General features: G+C 40.7%; 1 long non-coding RNA gene across 1 annotated transcript; it reads right to left on the bottom strand.

Moving 5' to 3' along the window:
• Positions 1–13,700: 13,700 nt before the first annotated feature.
• On the bottom strand, positions 13,701–15,808 carry LOC111735543. The gene is made up of 4 exons (XR_002778833.1): positions 15,737–15,808; positions 14,911–15,075; positions 14,066–14,185; positions 13,701–13,752 (listed from the first exon to the last, which is right to left on the bottom strand). It is a non-coding gene; the product is annotated as an uncharacterized LOC111735543 (long non-coding RNA).
• Between the last annotated feature and the right edge of the window lie 3,731 nt (positions 15,809–19,539).

Here is a 19,539-nt window from a genome sequence, read left to right as displayed (position 1 = left end):
AACAGTGAAAATAGTTACTAAAATGCATGACTTCTTTAATTTTGCCGATTTTTTTCTTTGTCTGGAAACTAATTCAGATAAAACCTTTATGCCAGAGAATCATCTCTCAGTAAATCACAACATTCTGGATATTCTTTAGCAAAAGCGAACAAATAAGCGCACAAACAAAACATTAACTGAGATATTTTCAGTGATGTGGTAAAGACACTTTAGATCACTTTCTCTACTGCACAGAGCCAGAGCTAAAATAACTGGTCTCAGAATTGAAAACCAAAGGCAAGGTTATTCAAAGGTCATGCCTAATCATGCATCATGGCTGCAGTGCAAGCTAGTTATGATGCATTCGTAGAAGACAATGCCATATTGTAAAATACTATTTACTAGAGATTTAGAGAACATTTTTAGGTATTTTAAGATGACTTACTATAGCACATTTTACAGCGTCTACAGAAGAACTAAATCTTTCTCTGCTATCTCACAACTACCAATTTCCTTAACTGGCAGGAACTTCAACCCTATTCACAGATGAGAACACTGAGGCTCAGAGAAATTAGGTCATTGCAGAGGGAGCAGTCAGTTAAAAGGTAGGACTGGGATTCCAGTCTGAGTCTCTCTGAGGCCAGCATCTGACCCCCTTTAACTGTACTAGTTTTCCTAAACCTTAGTCATCTGGAAGTGATCTAAATTTTTCTTTAACCATCTCTTTATTTACCTGTTTGTGGTATTTTCATTGAATGGACTGACATTTTTCACTTAAATGTACTTATTCAACAGTAAAGTTTATATGGCTACCACAAATGAGAACTCATGATATTGAAGACAAAAAGGAAAATAATAAAAATAAAAATAACAAAAACATACTAAAGATCACTAAATCACAGCTGACCTGTCACCTGTTAATGGTCTAACTTGAGTTCTGGTGTCTCTTTGTTAATGAAAGGGAGATTTGGAGATAAGAATTTTTGTCAGAGTCATCTAACTACAAAGTTGTAAAAGGAAATTGAAAATGATACAACTTGAGAAGGGCAGGGTAGAGTCTGGGTGTTAGTGATGGAAGGGAGCACAAGGGAGCTTCTAGGGTGTGAGATATTCTGTTTCTTTATCTTGTGCCAGTCACATGGATGTGTTCTCTTGTGAAAATTCATCAGATTATATACAGCTATTACTTATTCACTTTTCTTTGTTATATCTTAATACAGTTTACTTTTCAATGCTGTAAGAAATAAGGTTTACTGATACCCCAAATACAAAAATTAAGTAATATGTTGTTAATTGGTCTATTTTTCTTTTTAGATATGGTGATGCTAGTAGAGGCATAGTTCAAATATATTTTAGAGAAATTTAAGGATCTGCCTCCTTAGAAATACTTGCAGAAATAAAGGTCTGTACTGATTTCTGGGTACATGTGGGAAAGAAGATGGAAATGGAGATGGCTTCTATTACCTACGATTTGCCGGCAAGTGACAACACATCTCGGCTTCTTAAGGTTGGTAAACAGCTTCTCACCTGAGATCCGCAGTAAAGAACTCAAAGTAATCGTGTGCAGGTAGTGGGTGGAGCTGCTCCTCCAGCTGTTCCTTGGTGAGGCTGGGAGGAAGGCGCCGGATCACCACCTGGGGAAAGAACTCTGGCAGTTCTGTTTCACTCTTAACTGTATTCAGCTTCGGTTATTTAAACGCTTGGTGACTTGTGTTTATGCTCAGAAGAAAATCTAAACCAGGAGTCCATCAGAATCATGCATTTAAGAAAAGGTTAAGAGACATGTGTATGGAGAATGTGACTGTCAAAACCAAAACAAGACAAAACAAAGGATAATAGTGGTTGAATAATTTGAAAGGGATGTGTGAGTCCAGAAAAGGCTGTGCCAACAGTTCTTTTCCATGTAATCATTTCATTACTCCCAGACAACTGTTGGCCTGACAGGTACTGTCTGGGCCCCAGCTGAAAAACGGCACCATCTCCTACTCTCTCCTTGCATGTTAAGCCACACTAGAAGGTAAGGCCCATGCCGGGAATGTAGTATGTTAGGATCTTTGTTACCAGCAGGAAGAAACCAACGGTGAATCTGTTCTAAGAGCCAAGAGGAACTCCGCCTGCAGTGGACATCTTTCGCCTCCAGTGCACAGTGTCCACACCGCGGGTCCTCTCCCAGCACGCTATTAGGCTTTCCAGGCTCTCTATGTTCCCCGTTTCCCTGGATCTGAGCGGACTCTCGCGGAGCCGCCGCCCCATCTCGTGCCTCCTCCGCCCGCGATCCGGGCAGCGTGAACCGCTACTGCCCGTAGTTAGATAGCCCAGCGTCTCAGCCCCAACAGGACACCTGTACAGGCTGAAAAGACTTGTATTCCTCCCCAAACAGAAAAGACTGCGTTAGAAGGTGCCGAAAACTGTCTTTGACGACACGGTGTGCTCGGGACAGCGCCGCCCGTCCGCTGTCCGCCGTTCTGAAGCGGCCGCCCGCCTGTGGCCCTTGACCGCGCCCGGGATCTCACCACTCGTAGCCCCGTCCCCCCGTTACCACCCCTCCCTTTGGCACAGTCCTACTCGCCCCTCCTCCCACACGCCTCTTCCCTAGTTTCATCTCCGCCTAGCTCAGGACCATCATCTTTTCCTAAGTGACGTCCTCGCCGCCCGGCCCTCGCCACACCCACCTTCCTGAGGCCCCGCCTCCTCCGGTGAGGGGTGAGTGTGCCGCTCCGCCTACCTTGCCCGGGACAGTCCCCTTCACCTGCCGAGGTTGCCTGCTCTGCTCCCAAAGCCTGAGGATGAGGCCGGAGGCGCCTGGGTCTATCGCCGCGGTGACTCCCGGGGAAAGCGGGCTTCCACGGCCCACGGCCTCCCCTCCCTCTCATGTTCTGTGCAGCAGGGGCCACCCGGGGCCTCCGGCTACCTCCTCCTCCCAGCGCATCCCGCACCCGCCACGGATCCACCGCTGACCCCCACCTAGGCCGAGAACTATGCCGCCGTCGCCCCCAGGATCACCCCTTACCTTCAGCTCCACCCCCTCGGTTCAGTCGCTGCTTGCCCCCTCCCCGAGCCCCTGAAGCTCCTCGTCCTGCCACCACCCCTCCCCGCCACAGCCCACGATCGCTGGCGAGTCCCCCTTTCACAGTGCAGGAGAGACCCTGGGGGCCGAGGGCGTGCGTCGGGACTGGGATCCCAAGGCCAGAGTTTGGGGGACCTGCCACCCAATATTAGCCCTGGACCCGTATCGCCGACCAGCACCCTGTCGTGTGGTCACCGGGAAGCAGCGATCAGCTTGGGCGATCTCGAGACTGCCCGCACTCTCCTGCAGCCCAGACTTCAGAGGGTCTGGGGTCCGACGAGGGGACGAGGGGATCGAAGGCCTGGCGTGTTAGCGGATCAGCCATCAGCGGGAAATTCCGCACTAGAGGACGTTTCGCTCAAACGGGAGCCTTTAATAAGGTTCTGAAGGGCTGATTTGTTTCCCCAGCAAAGAAGAGCCGACCCTTGAGCTAAACATGCCTGAGAATTAGACTCACGTGCTTAATAAACTATTAACGGCTATTTATTCTTTTCCAAGGAAATCTTAAAGTTTCCACAGAGAATGGCATCTGTATTTAAGAAATATCAACTGATTGACAGACAGCACAAATCGGTACACGGCTTTTCCTATACGGAATAGAATAAATGCACCAGAGTTGAGAACAGAAATTGGACTGCAGAGAAGGTTCACTTTGGCTGTCCTTGGGCGCTCAGGTGTCAATGCTGACTCCTGGATTAGAGTCATAAACCAGACCCACGGCACCCATAAAACGACATAAGGTTTTCAAATGGAATTTTTATTCAACTTTTTGAGGCTCTCAATGGGACGGCAACCAAGCCAGGTTCATGTTTGTGTATATATTTTTTACAAACATACAGGCATTAACACTTTTGATCAGAACAATTTATACATAGGAGTTCTTCATTTTTAAAGGCCACATTTTTTTTATAATTTCTCATAATTTTTCTTCATGCATGTTGGCTGTACTTTTTATAATACCTTTTCCCCCCAGGAACTTCAGGTACAAATGAAAAAAGAAACTAGAGAATGGAGAAACGGAGGCATTAAGAGATCCAGGGAGTCATTGACAGATAACTAGAAGTAAATCCAGACTTAATCCAGTACTTTATCCTTGAACCACTAAATACCTGCGTACACTCTGGAAATGTGTCGTTAATGAGCCAAACGATTCAAAAAGCAGTTTTTCAACTCATTTCTCTATAACCCCACAAGGGGGCCAGGAGCTGTTTTCAATATGTCAGAAGATGTTTTGCGTTTAAAGGAGTATTTCAGTTGCCTATAAAATTGGTTTCTTTACAATACCTTATTTGTTAATGATGCTGTGGAAAATGTCTTGGAATACAACATTTTTCTATAAAAAGGTAGGAATATATGCCTGCCGATTGGTGGGTGACAGTGACTTAAGGTAGATGGTGACCATAACATTCCTGTTTTCCTTTGAAGATGACAGCATGGTCACTTTAAAGTTGGCAATAAGGATGCCTTCTGAGGGAACTACGCATCATTAGGAGATACTAGAGAATTGGGTAGTAACAGAAAAATATTTGGCAGTACAAGTACACATTACCTTTTTTGATACTCTCTGCAGTCTAAACATTGGTATTAATCTGTTGCTGAGCTGAAAAGCAACTTAGTCAAATATGTTGAAGTTTTTACCTTTTGTGTCTTAAAGCACTGTCGATATGGTAATGGCAGGAGTTTGTTTGCCTTTCCAGAAACCTAAAAAATCATACCACATGATCAATGAAGATACTAAATGAAGAAATATTTTGGTCTGGTGGGCAAAAAAAATGTAAAAAAAGTATTACTAGGATAACTTTATTTTTATTTATTTAAAAAATAATTATTTTAAGCTCAGTCATTTGATTTTCCAGCCCCAGCTAAAGAGAAAGGAAACAAAAACAGGCACACGTGATGCCTGACAGAGGAAAAATAGAAAAGCCATTTAAAAAGTGAAAACTCAGAAGCATACTATTTGAGTCTAAATAGCAGGAGGCAACTCATGATCTCTTAAGTGCATCATTGAATTAAACAGATACTCACTGTGATAAGTGGAGATAGAGAATGGGGTCTGGATGCCTCACTAGCTGTGCTCAGATTCCTCACCCATAGACAGCCTTACTGGTGAGAACCTCATGAAATTAAAGCTATTTTTCTGCCTTAATATTGCATATATATTTTTTTTCTGCCAAGGTAGAAATACATGGGATACATTTTAGGTTAAGATAAAAATTTTGTGTGTGTGTTTAAAGGAGCATTTTAGTTGCCTATAAAATTCGTTTCTTTCTAATACATTATTTGTTAATGATGCTGTGGAAATTGTCTTGGAATACAACATTTTTCTATAAAAACGTCGGAATACATGCCGGCTGAAGTCGGGATGAGAGATTGAGAAAAAAGATTTGAACAAATGAAGCATATGCTCCAATATCCTCGTTGGGATGACTAAGAGAAGTTCTCTGTGTATGCAAGTCTATGAATCACAGCAAGATTTTTCTTGTGCCAATTTTAGTGAAGAGGTTAACAATGTTTCAAGATCAGATACTTAGTACGTTTTTGTATAAACTTTGAAAAATGTTTTCTTAAGAAAAAATTTAACGTGTCTTTCACAAAATTAGTCATTTGCCACTGTACAAAACTGTATGAGAACTTTATTTCTTGACCCCAACAAATGTAGCATATCATTTCAGACAGTTCTGCCATGCCTGAATCCAGATGCTTCTACAAGACAGTTATCTAGCTATGGCATATTAAAAATGATGTATCATTACTGATCATCACCTACTTATTTTACATGGATTCAGCTTTCAATCTTATCCCTATGTGAGAAAAGTGCAAATGATGCTAAAATGATGGAATAACAACAATCCCAGAGAGCTTTGAACATTTACCACAGTTACAGGGGTTGTGTCATCAAGTTAGTATGTGAGGAAGTAGGTGAAGCTCATACTAATCTCTTGCACACAAGGATGTAGGCATTATAGACAATAATGGATCACGCTTATTTTATAGAACAAAAATAAATTAAGCCCAATACCTGTTCGGTTCTTTTGGCTTTTTTAAAGTGTCACAAAATGTGCTTATTAGTTAGTTGAGTTTGTTAGCTTAAACACTATTATGACCTTCAACTGTGTTAATGAATTTTGATAAATATTGATAAATACTGTAGACAGTTTTATATGACTCAGTGCTTGTCATAGTACTCTTAGAAGATCTAGCTATAGTTTTAAGACATAGGAGTGATGTCACAGAAAATGGCAGAGGAGGAAGCACCAGGGACAAGTTTCAGAACACATTTAATTAAAACGCTGCTCAAAAGCTGCTTGAAACATACATTTGAAATGGTGTTATTTTAATGAATGGAAGTGATGCCTACCCTTTAATACATGTAGTAATGTGTTAAGCAGGCGTTTAATAAAGATGTTTTTAAAAATATACTTGCAAGATGAATTCAAGAGAGTGTTACTTCAGTGAATGGAACAGATACCCACTCTGTAATGCAGATAGTGAAGTGCTTAAGAACACATTTAATGTAGATGTTTCTAACAAGCTAATGGCAAGTAGCTTTCAGCATAGTGTTATTTCAGGAAGTGCAAGTATTACGTGTAGTAAGGTTGTTTAATAACGCATCTTAAAAGATGTTTCTAACGATCTACTTGGATGATGGGTTCAGCACATAGCTATTTCAGTGAATGAAAGTGATACCCCTCTGTAATGCACATAGTGAATTAAAAAAAAAAAAACCACACATTTCATATGTTTCTAACAATCTACCTTACAATGCGTTCAGCACAGTTATTTTAGTGACTTGGTATAATAGACATTCTGTAATGCATGTAGTGAAGTGTTTAAGAATACTTTTTATAAAAACTGTTTTTATCAGGTTACTTGTAGTATGCATACGAGACAGAAATTTTCAGCAAATTAAGGTGATACCCTCTCTTAATGAAAGTAGTGAAGTGATTCAAATAGTTATTATAATGATGTTCCTACAAACTACTTGCAAGATGCATTCAGCAGTATTATTTTAGTGCATGGAAGTGACACCCACTCTATAATGCACGTAGTGAAGTTTTCAAGAATTTATTTAATAAAGATGTAACAAGCTAATTGAAAGAGGAGTTAAGCACAGTGTTGCTTTTTTCACTGGAACTTATACTTATTCTTTAATGTATGTAGTGATACGTTGAAGAACACATTTATAAAGACGTTTCTAACAAGGTAATTGGCAATTGCATTTAGAAGAGTGTTATTTGGAGAGTGAAAGTGATACCCAATCTGTAATGCATGTAGTGATTTTAAAACTTATTATAAAGATGTGTCTACCAAGCTGCTTGGACATGCATTCAGCACAGTTTTATTTCAGTGACATAATGTATGGCATGACATGTTTAAGAACAACTGTTATGAAGTTGTTTTAAACAAGCAACTTATGAGATGACGTGAACAAGTGTTATTTCAGTGACTGGAAGTGACATCCATTTTTAATGCATGCCGTGAAGTTTTTAAGAACACATTTAATAACGATGTTGAATAAGCTACTTGCAAGATGTGTTCGGCGGTGTTATTTCCAGAAATGGAGGTGATACCCACTCTGTAACGCATGTAGTGAATTGTTTAAGAACATTTTTTTAGAGTCGTTTTTAAGAGCTACTTGCAGGATTCGTTCTTTACATGTTATTTCCGTAATTTAAAGTAATATCACTCTGTAATGCATGCACAGTAAAGTGTTTGCAAACACATTTATAAAAAAGTTTTTAACCAACTACTTGCAACATGAATGTGTTCAGCGTCACTTCGGTGAATGAACATGATACCCACTCTGTAATGCAGTGAAGTTGTCTTCACCCTCTCTTCTCTTTCTAGAACCTCAATTAATTCCAATATTTGTCTTCTGGTCAAATCTAAGAGCTCTCATAGCCTTTCTTCACTCTTTTAAAACCTTGCTTCTCTCTCTTTCTCATAAAGTTATTACTTATATATTCCTGTCCTCCAAGTTATTCTGTCTTCCATCTGGTCCTCCCTGATACAGATGCTCTCTATTGCACTCTTTTCATTTACTGAATTCTTCAGCTCCAGAATATCTGTTTGGTTCTTTTTTATAATTTTATTCTTTTTGGTAAAGAACTCCTTCTGTTCATCCATTTTATTTCCGAGTTCAGTAAATTTCCTTTCTGACTTCTTTTTTTTTTTGGTAGCTTATTTAATTGCTTCATAACAAATGTTTTGAATTCTTTATCATTTCGATCACAATATTCTGTGACTTTGAGTTTGGTTGCTGAAGAATTATCAGTTTTTATACCATATTTCCTTGATTTTTTTTATAGTGTTTTCAGCAGAGTGCTTCTGCATTCACATTTAGTAGCATATACTTCCTTAACTAAGCTTTTATGTCTTTTTTTGTTCTTAGAATTTAGCAGGTTGAAAGTTTAGAAACTTTCACTTGTAGTCCGGAAGGTGGCACTATAGCTCCAGCTTGTGCTTTTTCCTTTGCCCAGGGACCTTGCACTTTTCCTAGCACACTCCCTGTCTACTGGAGCTTGTTCTTATTTATGCGGTACAGTGCACTCACAAGTAGCGGGAGGTCAGGTTTAGCACATGGGGGTTCCACTGGGTCAAGTGGGGAGATCCTTGAGTGGGGCACTCCCAGAGGCTTGTGGGCAGACTTCCTGTGGAAGACCTGAAGTGAACATCAGGAACCACATTCTTTACTATATATTTTTGTCTGCTTCCGTCTCTTTCACCTCTCTTCCCCCAGCCATGAAGGTCCCTCCTCATAAATCCAGGTGCTGCGAGAGAGAAACAGGTTTCTCCACTGGCAACCTGGTAGTGCGGCCGTCATCACCACTTGCACTTTCCACCTCTTCTGAAGAAGCTTTCCACCTCTTCTGCGGCCACCAGTTTAGCCTCCTACAATGTTTCCCTGGGGTGGATGTGGCTCTGCCAAGTTTCTCCCTTTGCTCTGTTTCCAATCTTCTCAATCCCCGCCAAATATCCCTATGGTTTGCTGGATTCTCCCCTCAGGCAGGCTGGACTTGTACAAATTTTCTCTCGCCCGTGGGTATCTGCTCAGGTTTGCACAAGCCAGGGGCCCACCTTCCCGTCTCCTCCTCTACCGCCCATCACAGCAAGTGGGAGCGGGGCCGGGCATCGATTCCCTTGGCTCCTCAGCCCATCCCGAAGTCTTGTTTATTTTCTGATGAACAAGTGTGCAAGAATCCTCTCAGGTCCCTTGGTGTAAGGTGTGGCAGGCACTTTTCTTTGGTTATTGATAGCTAATGAGTTGTTCAAAAAAGGAGAGAAAAGAGGAAGAACTTATGCCTCCACGATTCTGACATTACTTAGGTCTTTTTTCTTAATGTAGGATTTAGAGCTATAAACTTTCATCTTTGAACTGCATTTGCTGCATTTAATAAGTTTTGGTTAGTGATGTTTCTACTTTCTTTTTGTAAAGATTTTTATTTAGCTTTTGCTTCATTTTTTTGACACATTGGTTGTTCAGGAATATGTTGTTTAATTTTCATGTATTTGTGCATTTTCCAGCTTTCCTTCTGTTTTTGATTTCTAGTTTTACACAGCTGTGGTAAGAAAAGGTGCTTGATAAATTTGTTAAGACTTGTTTTGTGGCCCAATATATGATCTATCATGGAGAATGGTGTGTGTACACTTGAGAAGGATGTATGTTCTGCTTTTGCATGGAATGGTATATACATCTTCTTTAGGCCCATTTAATCTATAGTGTTATATAAGACTTCTGTTTCCATATTGATTTCGGGTGAATAGTCTATCTATTATTCAAAGTGGGGTATTGAAGGCCCTTACTATTTTTGTATTGCTGTCTATTTTTCCTTTGGTTTTGTTAATATTTGCTTTTTATATTTAGGTGCTGCAATATAGTAATGATTACTTGCCTTTGCTGGATCACTAGAATACAACAGACAAATAGTAGCCACCCTCATCCCTCCTACACGTACACAAAAATGAAGCACAAAAAAGAAGATAGGATGATCGATCGTACTCTTAAATAAGTCAGTCCCAAATGGCATCATCTAATTCAGTTCCCTGATGCCCAAGACAAGAATTTATGAAAACCCAGCACTTCTGCCACTGTTCCTGTCTGGTTCTAAATTATAGATGCAGTGAGAGCTAAAATAGAAAATACTCTGTTCTCCTTACTAATTGCAGGAGAACAAATGGAAATATTTCTGTTCCATAATTTTTTAAGAACCAGGGATCCAGTTTGTGTTCCCCGATTTTGGCTGAACTGGTTTTTTTTCTGTTTGTTTATTTCAAAATGCCACCCCAACTGTGCCGAGTCATATTTCCTGAGGTAAAACCAAGTAGTTCTTGTGTTCTAGCTAAGAATGTTCTCCATAAATCTTGTCTCTTTCTGACCTGGCCCTTTTGCTTTGCATTAATCTTTCTATATGAAATCCTTATCAACACTACCATTACCTTGCTTGGGGTCCACCTGTTCAAACAGCGCAGCATCCCAGTTTTGTTTCAAGGTCTTGGTGGTGTGCAGGAAGACACAACTCTCTGAAGCCACCCTGAGTCTCACTATAGAAGTGATTCCTCCCACTTCCAAACGCCTAAGACCTTTATTGTCTATATTATTCATTGGGGGAGTTTCATTTTCAGCATCTTATTACTATATGCCTGTGTCTGTTTCAACTAGACTGAAAGTTCCTTAAGAGCGAGGATCAGAGCTTATATTTATTTCTCTGTATCTTCCACAGCCGCTGTTCATTGTAGAATCATTATCAATACATGTTATTTACTGTCTAATTGCATAGCCTGTGTGACTTACAGCCTCATGGGAACTCTCTTCCCAATTTTAAGGCCCTTAAATGTCCACAAAGAAATGCCTTGATTAACACTACAAAATTAGATTTGCTTAGGGCCTTGGAAGATGCAGCATTGCTAAATGGGGAAAAGGGTCCTTAGAGTAAAAGGAGAGAAAACCACAAACTCAACCGTTACCAATTTCGGGATTGTGTTGCTTGCCCCCTTATTCCCTGTGCCCCAGGACCTGGAGTGGCAAAGGCTATAATTAACGCCTTCCAGAAAAAATACCGTAGATGTCTGCTTTAAATTGTAAAGTTCCCTTGGTTACTCAACTCCTCAGTCCGAATTAGATCATGTACATGAAAAAATGCAAATTATAAAGGAACATGTGAGTAAATCTCAGTGGTTTTAAATCTTTTGGTTTACAATCATCAGTTCAAAAAAGTCCTCGCCCAATCTCCTGAAACATCTTGATTCTTAATTAGGAGAGGAAATAGTGAACTGTTATTCAGTTAATCTCATTAACATTTACAGAATCCGCCTTTTGCTTTTGACCTGGATCTGAGGAGTAGAAAACCAGAGAAAGAAACATATAGTGACAACCTTAATTTTATTTAGAACTCTGAAGTCTGAAATCGAGAAGGATTGGGCAATTTTCCATATGGTGTTTTAGCTTCTGTTAACACTCAAAAAATTAAATCTGGCCAGGAAAAAAAGAATCTCAGAGCATAGATGTAGAGATAACAAAAGCCTGAGTATCAGATTAAAAAAAAAAATTGTAAACACATCGCTACCCCTGGGGCTGATATACACTTACCAGTGATATTTCAGGGCTCTTCTAATTGCTTTCAACATGCCAACCAATCGTTCCTAAGTTATCTTGCCTCAAGACTATTTCTGGTGAGTCATATCATGTTGCAGAAAAGGAGATGTGGAGTCAAGAGCACTGTGTGATTGTCAGCTTGTTGTGTTGCTCTTTTAACTACGGGGCTCATTTCATCCAATGGCGCCATTTCACAGGCAAGAGCCAGAGTCCGGAAGAAACTTGACGCAGGTCACAAGTAGGTTAGAAGCACAGAAAACCTTGTACTAGGTCTTCTTTCGATACTTAGTTCAGGAGGCATTGCTTCGCTTCGATTCAGTACAAATCAATTTATTAAAGTCTATAGTGTGCAAAGTTTAGAACGAAATACTAGGGGATTCAAGGATGAGAGAGACATTGTCGCTCATCCATTCACACACTATATCTGCTGTCCATCCATATTCCTGAGCCTAATTTACGAAGATCTCGCCCCAATCGGGTCATATCCACTCCCATCTATCTTCTACTATTCCCTTTTCTCTCTGCAGCCGCAGTCCAGCTGCATATAATGTTCCTTCATCTGCTTCACTTAATTTTGATTCATTCTTCAAGCCTTGTTTCCATTTTCATCTCTCTGAAACCTTCTCATCCCATCCCTGTTATCACTAAGCTCCCAATTATTTAGTCCACGTGAGGCTCACAGCAGGCATCCTTTCTGTGGCACTTAAAATGCATAGTTTTGCCCAACTTTTCCTTCATATTGTACCTCACCTAGTACTATTACAGTGCTCGCAGTATGGTGGGTATAGCCAAGGGCTGACCCAAAGATGCAATACTAAATGCAGAATCTCTGAATGGGCAATTCTGATGCCCCAGTGAGTAGCCAGAGTCAGTGTTTCTTTCATTGTTAGTCTTCTGTTGGTTTCCTGTGGGTGTCTTAGATTCTAAAATGAGGACTAAAGACATAAAAGTTGGGTTTTCTTTGATCAGCAAAAGAAGGAAAGGTATAAAGGAAGGATGGTGATATTAGCCTTATTTTGGTCGTATTTGGTCAACGTTTTCAGTTTAATGAGCGTTAATTTCTCTGCTTATAAGTGATATTACACAATAACTTCTCAACTCATTCCAAGAACAGAAATTTCTCTTTTAAAACAAACCTATCCAATTTGAAGAGAAAGGGGCCCAAATAAGTGCTTCTTCTTTTAATGAGATTAGACTTAGAGAGAACGCAGGAATATATTTTCATGTGTGAGAGATGTGAACTATTGTAGGCCAGAGGGTGGACTGTCATTAAGTAGCCTTCTAAGATGTCCTTCAGTGACCCCCACCTCTTGACATTCAAGCTCTTGTATAATTCTCTCCCCTTGAGTGTGGGCTAGACCTAGTGTATTGCTTCTAATCAATAGAATGCAGACAAAAATGACGGGATGTCCCTTCCATGATTAGATTATAAAAGACCGTGACCCTCTTGCCCTTGCCTTTTTGCTTGTTCACATTAATGAAGCCAGCTGCCATGCTGTGAACTTCCCTATGCAAAGGTCTACATGGCAAGAAATTGAGGGTTGCTCCAGGCAAAGGCAGCGATGAATCGAGGCTCTCAGTCTAACAACCTGCAAGGACCTTGGTATTGACAGCAGCCCTATGTGGAGCTAGGGAGTGAGTCCTTCCCCAGCTGAGCCTTGTGATGACTACAGTGACAGCTGAATCTTAGATTGCAGACGGTGAGAGACCCTGAAGCAGAAAATCCAGGTAAGCCGTATTTGAATTCTCAATATACAGAAATTATGAGTAATACTTTGTTTTATTAATAAGCCACTAAGTTTGGGGGTAATTTGTTATGCAGCAAAAGATATCTAAAACAGTCGTGAAGGATGTGTTTCTTTTTATGCACAAGAATTGAATAAGAAGATTCCCCTCTTCCACAACCTAATATTTTTACGTTAATAGCGCACAAACTTGTAAGCATAAAACACGATTTAGACATGTTTTTAGCATCTGTGCGAAGCCCCTCTGCCCGAGCAGCCATGAACCGCATCCAGGACCGCAGCTTCCTCCTCCCTGGATTTTCTGACTCTCGGTATCTGGAGCTTGACTTCGAAAGATGACCTCGATTTCTTGTATTTTTATCGTGGAACTTGAGAATTGGTAAACAAAAATGCGTGAGAAAAAAGGTCAATTAACTGCAGACACTAAAGTGAAAAGATTATGATGTGCGTGCTCGCATGAGAGAGAGAGGGAGAGAGTCTATCTATACGCATCTATCTATACGCATTTCAGAGTAAGCAAAAGAAACCAGCTGGTACATAGAGAGAAGAATGCAGCAGATGAGGAAAGAGAAGCATATTGCCCATGAGAGAGATGAAGAGATGAAATGATAAACTGCTTTGGTTTCTCATGGCTATTGATTAGACCAGTTGTACAATAGTTTCTATTATCAACAGGCTTACCTTTGAGATTGCTGTAGTCTGTCTCCGTTACTTGCAACCAGAAGAAAGTGATTATTGTGATGAGTACAGTAGCTTCCCACATACAAAAATTCTTTAAAATCCTCCTTTGGAATTTTAAATCTATATTAAGAGGCACGAACTACAATAAGTAAATTTAAATCTCCTTTCAAATGCACAGATAGCTAGTGAATTGGGTATCCAGAATTCCAACTTAAGCCTAAAATGATAGGGATTTCATGTGAAGTACTGTGTTAATAAAAGGATCCTGCTTTAGGGCCAGCGGATGCCTACATTCTTCCACGCCATTCAGCAAGCTTCTTTAATTAAGTTCCAAAGAAGCTCTATGTAAAGAATGGTAGCTGAGTGGGAACCAGAGTATCTCTCTATTAATAATTGAACAAGGTCTGGCAAAAACGTCTGGCAAAAGTTGAATTAAAACACATAGTTTATGCTCAAGTCCTAACAGATAAATTTTTCTCCCAAAGATAAATTACGGAATCAGCACAGATTGTTGGAAAGGAAGAAGAGAGAGAGATAAATGGCCAGACCCCCACTGAGTCCTTGAGTTACTTATCCACCAAACTGCTCAGAGTGGAGAAGGAAGAAATGGCCCACCCGTCCAGGGAGCAGGTCTGGCCCAGACTTGCTTACCCTATGGGAGCAAGTAGTGAAAACCTGGAGGCGGGGAGTGAGGTCAGCATCATCGTGGCATAAAATCTCTCTCATTTGGGCCCCCATTTAACAACTAAAATCCGACATCCATCAGTGAACAAAAGTGCCTCTGTGGAAGTTGTGGAACCCACAGAACACTGAACTCCAAGGGACCCAGGAGGAATCCTGCTCACCTGTGCATCAGGCAATAGGCAGACAGATCTTGGTATCTGCTGTGGAAATGGCAGAAGCCTCTGAGCCAGCCTCAGTCCCTGCTGCCTGTGGTCTGGAACACCTGGAGAGTGCTGACCTGGGCAGACACCCACGGACAAGTGAGCCTCTGCAGAAGTCCGGGTTTCCTGAGGAGAGATTTCAACATTCTGTTGGAGAAAAAACAAAACAAAACAAAACAAAACAAAACAAAACAAAACAAAACAAAACCAAACCAAACCCAAACAAGTTTGGATGCATTGGAGAGCATAAGAGGAACTTTGCTAGTGCCACACCTCTGTCAAGGCAGCAAAACATGGAGCTGAACTAGCTGATGGCGACTTCTCAGTGCGGGGCTTCTCCCTTATGCAGAGGCTGGTGGAGAAACCCATCTCTGTCCTGCAGCAGCCAGTGTTGAGGCTGGACCTCCACGACTTGGGGAGAGACAGAATTTGTAGAAGTTCAGTTAACCTGAGGGGAGATTCCAGTAGCCCCTGGAGCAGAAAAGGGATGAGTTTGGGTGCTGGAGAGAGGAATGAACTCCACCTGGCCTACCCCCACCTCCCCACAAGGCAACACTGGACAGGGCTAAGGTGTCCAGCAGCAGCGACCTCTGCCACGGAGGAAGTGGAAAGTGGTGACCTCTCTTGTGGGGGAGGTAGAAAGCACCGAGTGAGTGCCCAGCTACTCCAGCTGTGCCAGTCATGGCTGGAGAGATCCCTTCCTATACAGCATCATACTATTCCACTGGAGGATGTCCCCAGTGGGTCCTTGGTACCCTCAATACCTGAATGCTAAACTCACACCTACCCCTCTGCAGCCAGCTCCTTGTGCACACTCATGGGCACGGCCGCGGTAGGAGGTCAGGTAATTGGAGTGTTCACATGAAATGGAGTTTCATAAAAACTAGGGTCTTTTTGCAAGAAAGACGCCACGAACTGGAGCTACAGCGCCACCTTCTGGAAAACAAAAGTGGAGTTTCCAGCAGCCGGCATAGTCAGTTTGGAGAACGTGAACTCACAAAAGCTGAAAAGTTCCGCCACAAGAGGGCGCAAGAAGAGTGAAGTAGGCCTACCTGTAACAAACCTAAAAAACACCAAGTCGCAGTACCGCGTGTCAAGATAACCAGCAAAGATACTTCTAATGTGAAAATAGCAATACAAAAATACAAGAAACTTAAAAAATCAAGGAAATTTGCCGCCTCCAAAAGATATCAATCATTCTCCAAACAACTGGATCAAAGCTATAAAACGGCAGTCCAGCTGATAACTCCAAATAGCTGTATTGAAGAAACTCAATGAGCTATAAGAAAACTCAGAAAGACAGTTCAATAATATTAGGAAAAAAATACATGACCAAATAAACTCTTTACGAAAGACTAAACCATAATAAAGAACCAAATTCCAAAATGAAGAATTTAATAAATGAGATGGAGAATACACCGGAGAGTATCTGTAGAGCAGATAGAATAAATGACTGAGAGAATAACAATTTTGAAATAACATAGAAAGGAACAAGGAGAAAATAAAAATGAGCAAGGAAAGCCTGCATGATCTGTGGGACTCAACCAAAAGGGCAAATATTGGCATAATCTTGGACTTCAGGAGATGAGAAGGAGGCAGAAAATTTAAAGAGATACTGGCTGAAAAACCCCAAACCTGGGGAAAGGCTTGGACAATCATATTCAAGAAACTAACAGTTCACCCTATTATTTCAATGCCAAAAGGCCTTCTTCAAGACAGACATGTTATAATAAAACTATGAAAAATCAAAAGAAAGAAAAATCGTAAAGAAAGCCAGGGGGAAAAATAAGTGTAACCTACAAAGGAACCCCCATTAGGCTCCCAGCAAATTTCTTAGCAGAAACTATACAGGTGAAAAGAGAGTAAAATGACATATCCGAGTGCTGAAAGATAAAAATTGCCCCTCCAAATCCTCTATTTGGCCAAGTTATCCTTCAGATATGAAGGAAAAGTAGAGACTTGCAGACAAACAAAAGCTGAGGGAGGTCATCACCACTGGACCTGTCTGGCAAGAAATGCTGAAAGGAGCCCTTAAATCCATAGCATAAAGCGAGGTAGGGTGATGGCAGCAGCTGGCTGCATCGGTTCTTCCTTTTTCCGCTTTTGATCAACAAAGAATAGGACATCGTAATTGAACAAAAGGGCTTCTGCACATTATACGAGGACACCTACGAGGTTCGAACCATCGGTGCACCTGAAAGTGGATGGAAAAGACTTCAGTGGGAGCTGCAAATCCACGGGCATCTGTGAGCCTGACCCACCCACTTCTGCCACCACCACAACTGAGAAAAAAGGGAACCTGGAGAGTGCAAAGCTGGGTGGATATCCATGAGCAAAAGAGAATTTATGGAGGCCCAGCCTGCTTGACAGGAGAATCTGGCATCCTATCAAAGTGGGATAGAGATGTGTTTGGAAGCAGAGGAGAGGAAGGAACTTGCCAAGGTGGCCTCTTCTCCTCAGGTCGACACTGGAAGGTGCTGGGCTTTGCCAGCATCAGCGGTGACCTTTCTGGCAGAGGAGGTGGAAAGCAAAAGTGCTGGGTGACCGCCTAGCTGCCCCGGGTGTGCTCACTGCAGTTGGAGGGACCTATTTCCCTCTAGCAGCACCCAGATTCCTGAAGAGAGACCTCCCTAGGGGAGGGAGAGGAAAGGCAAGGAGGCAACAGAATATCAAAGGGCATTGAAGAAACACATTTCCTGCTGCCTGCTTGGGACTTCAGCAAGAGGTCCACCCACAGCCCCCTCGGTATGCCCCACTTGAGGATTCCCCCTCTCCCCACCATGTACTTTTAGAATGGTGTGCTAACCATTTAACGATCCTATAAAGTTTAGAGGATAAAGGAAAAGAGTCAACAATAACTATAGCCACTATAATTTGTTAACAAATTCGCAGCATAGAAAGGTAAATTATAACATCGAAAATGTAAAAGGGGAGAAGTAAAAGTGTGGAGCTTTTATAAGCGAACAAATATAAATCGCTATCAGCATAAAATGGACTGTTTCGGCTGAGATCTGTTATGTAAGGCTCATGGTAAGCACAAAGCAACAATCTAGGGGAGATTTATGAAACATAAAAGAAGAGGGAGCAGAGATTATCACCATTGAAAACCACAAATTTTAAAAGATAGGCAGAAACAGAGGGGAAAAGATTAAGCAATGGAGATACAAAATAACAAGAAGGCAAACGGTAGAATGTCAGCAGTAGGTCCTTACATATCAACAATCACTCTAAATGTAAGTGGATTGAATTTGCCAATAAAAAGGTACAGAGTGGCTGCATGAACAAAAATAAGACCCGACTATATGCTGCCTACAGGTAACTCATTTCAGCTCTAAAGATACACATAGGCTCAAAGTGAAGGGATGGAAAAAGATATTCTATGCAAGTGGAAACCAAAAGATATCTGGAGTAGTCATATTTATATCAGACCAAATAGACTTCAAGCCAAAAACAGTTGCAAAAGATAAAGAAGGTCATTATGTGATGATAAAGGGGTCAATAAATAAAAAAAAATATAGCAATTGTAAATATATATACACTCAACATTGGAGCACCTAAGTGTATTAAAGAAATACTAACAGATCTGAAGGGGAAAATAGATTATAGATAACGACACAATAAGAGGAGGGGATCCCAATATCCCACTGTTGGTAATGGATAGATCAAGCAGAAAATCAACATGGAAACATTTGAATCGAACTGTGCTTTAGACCAAATGAACTTAACAGACATATATAAAACATTTCATCCAACGACAGCAGAATACACATTCTTCTCAAGTGCACAAGGATATCCTCCCTGATAAATCATATAATAGGACACAAAACAAACCTTAGCAAATTTGACAAGACAGAAATTATACCAATTGTCTTTTCTGAACACAATTGTGTAAAACTAGAAATTGACAACAGTAGAGAGCTGGAAAATCCACAAATATGTGAAAACCAAACAACACAATTTCGAACAACCAGTAGGTCATAGAAGAAATAAAAAAAAATTGAAAAATTATCACAAAACAAATGAAAGTGAAAATAAAGCATTTCAAATCATAAAGAATGTTGCAAGCGGTTCTAAGAGGAAAGACTTAACAACAAATGTATATATTAAGAAATTAGAAAGATTTCAAATAAATAACTAAACTTTACACCTCCAGGACCTAGAAAGAGCTACAAATTAAGCCCAAGTTAGCAGACAGGAGAAAATAATAAAGATAAAGTAGATAGAATAGAGAACAGAAAAAGTAGATAAAATAGAGAAAATAGAGAACAGAAAAACAATAGAGAAAATCGATAAAACTAAGAGCTGTTTTTTTTCAAAATAGAAACAAAAGTAATACACTTTTTAACTAGATTTGTAAAAGAAAGAAGAATCAAATACATAAAATTAGAAATGAAAGCGGTAATATTACAACACATACTACAGAAATACATAAGATCAAAAGAGACTACTATGAACCTTTTATGTCAACAAATGAAAGAACCTAGAAAAAATAAATTTCTAGAAACACACAAGCAGCTAAGACAGAATCAAGAGGAAATAGCAAGTCTGAACACGTTAATAACGAGTAGCGACTGAATCGGTAATCATAAA

Source organism: Pteropus vampyrus, unplaced genomic scaffold, assembly GCF_000151845.1.
Source record: "Pteropus vampyrus isolate Shadow unplaced genomic scaffold, Pvam_2.0 Scaffold1000003106, whole genome shotgun sequence".
In the NCBI taxonomy this organism is placed as follows: Eukaryota; Metazoa; Chordata; class Mammalia; order Chiroptera; family Pteropodidae; genus Pteropus; species Pteropus vampyrus.
This window is presented reverse-complemented; position numbering and strand designations above follow the sequence as displayed.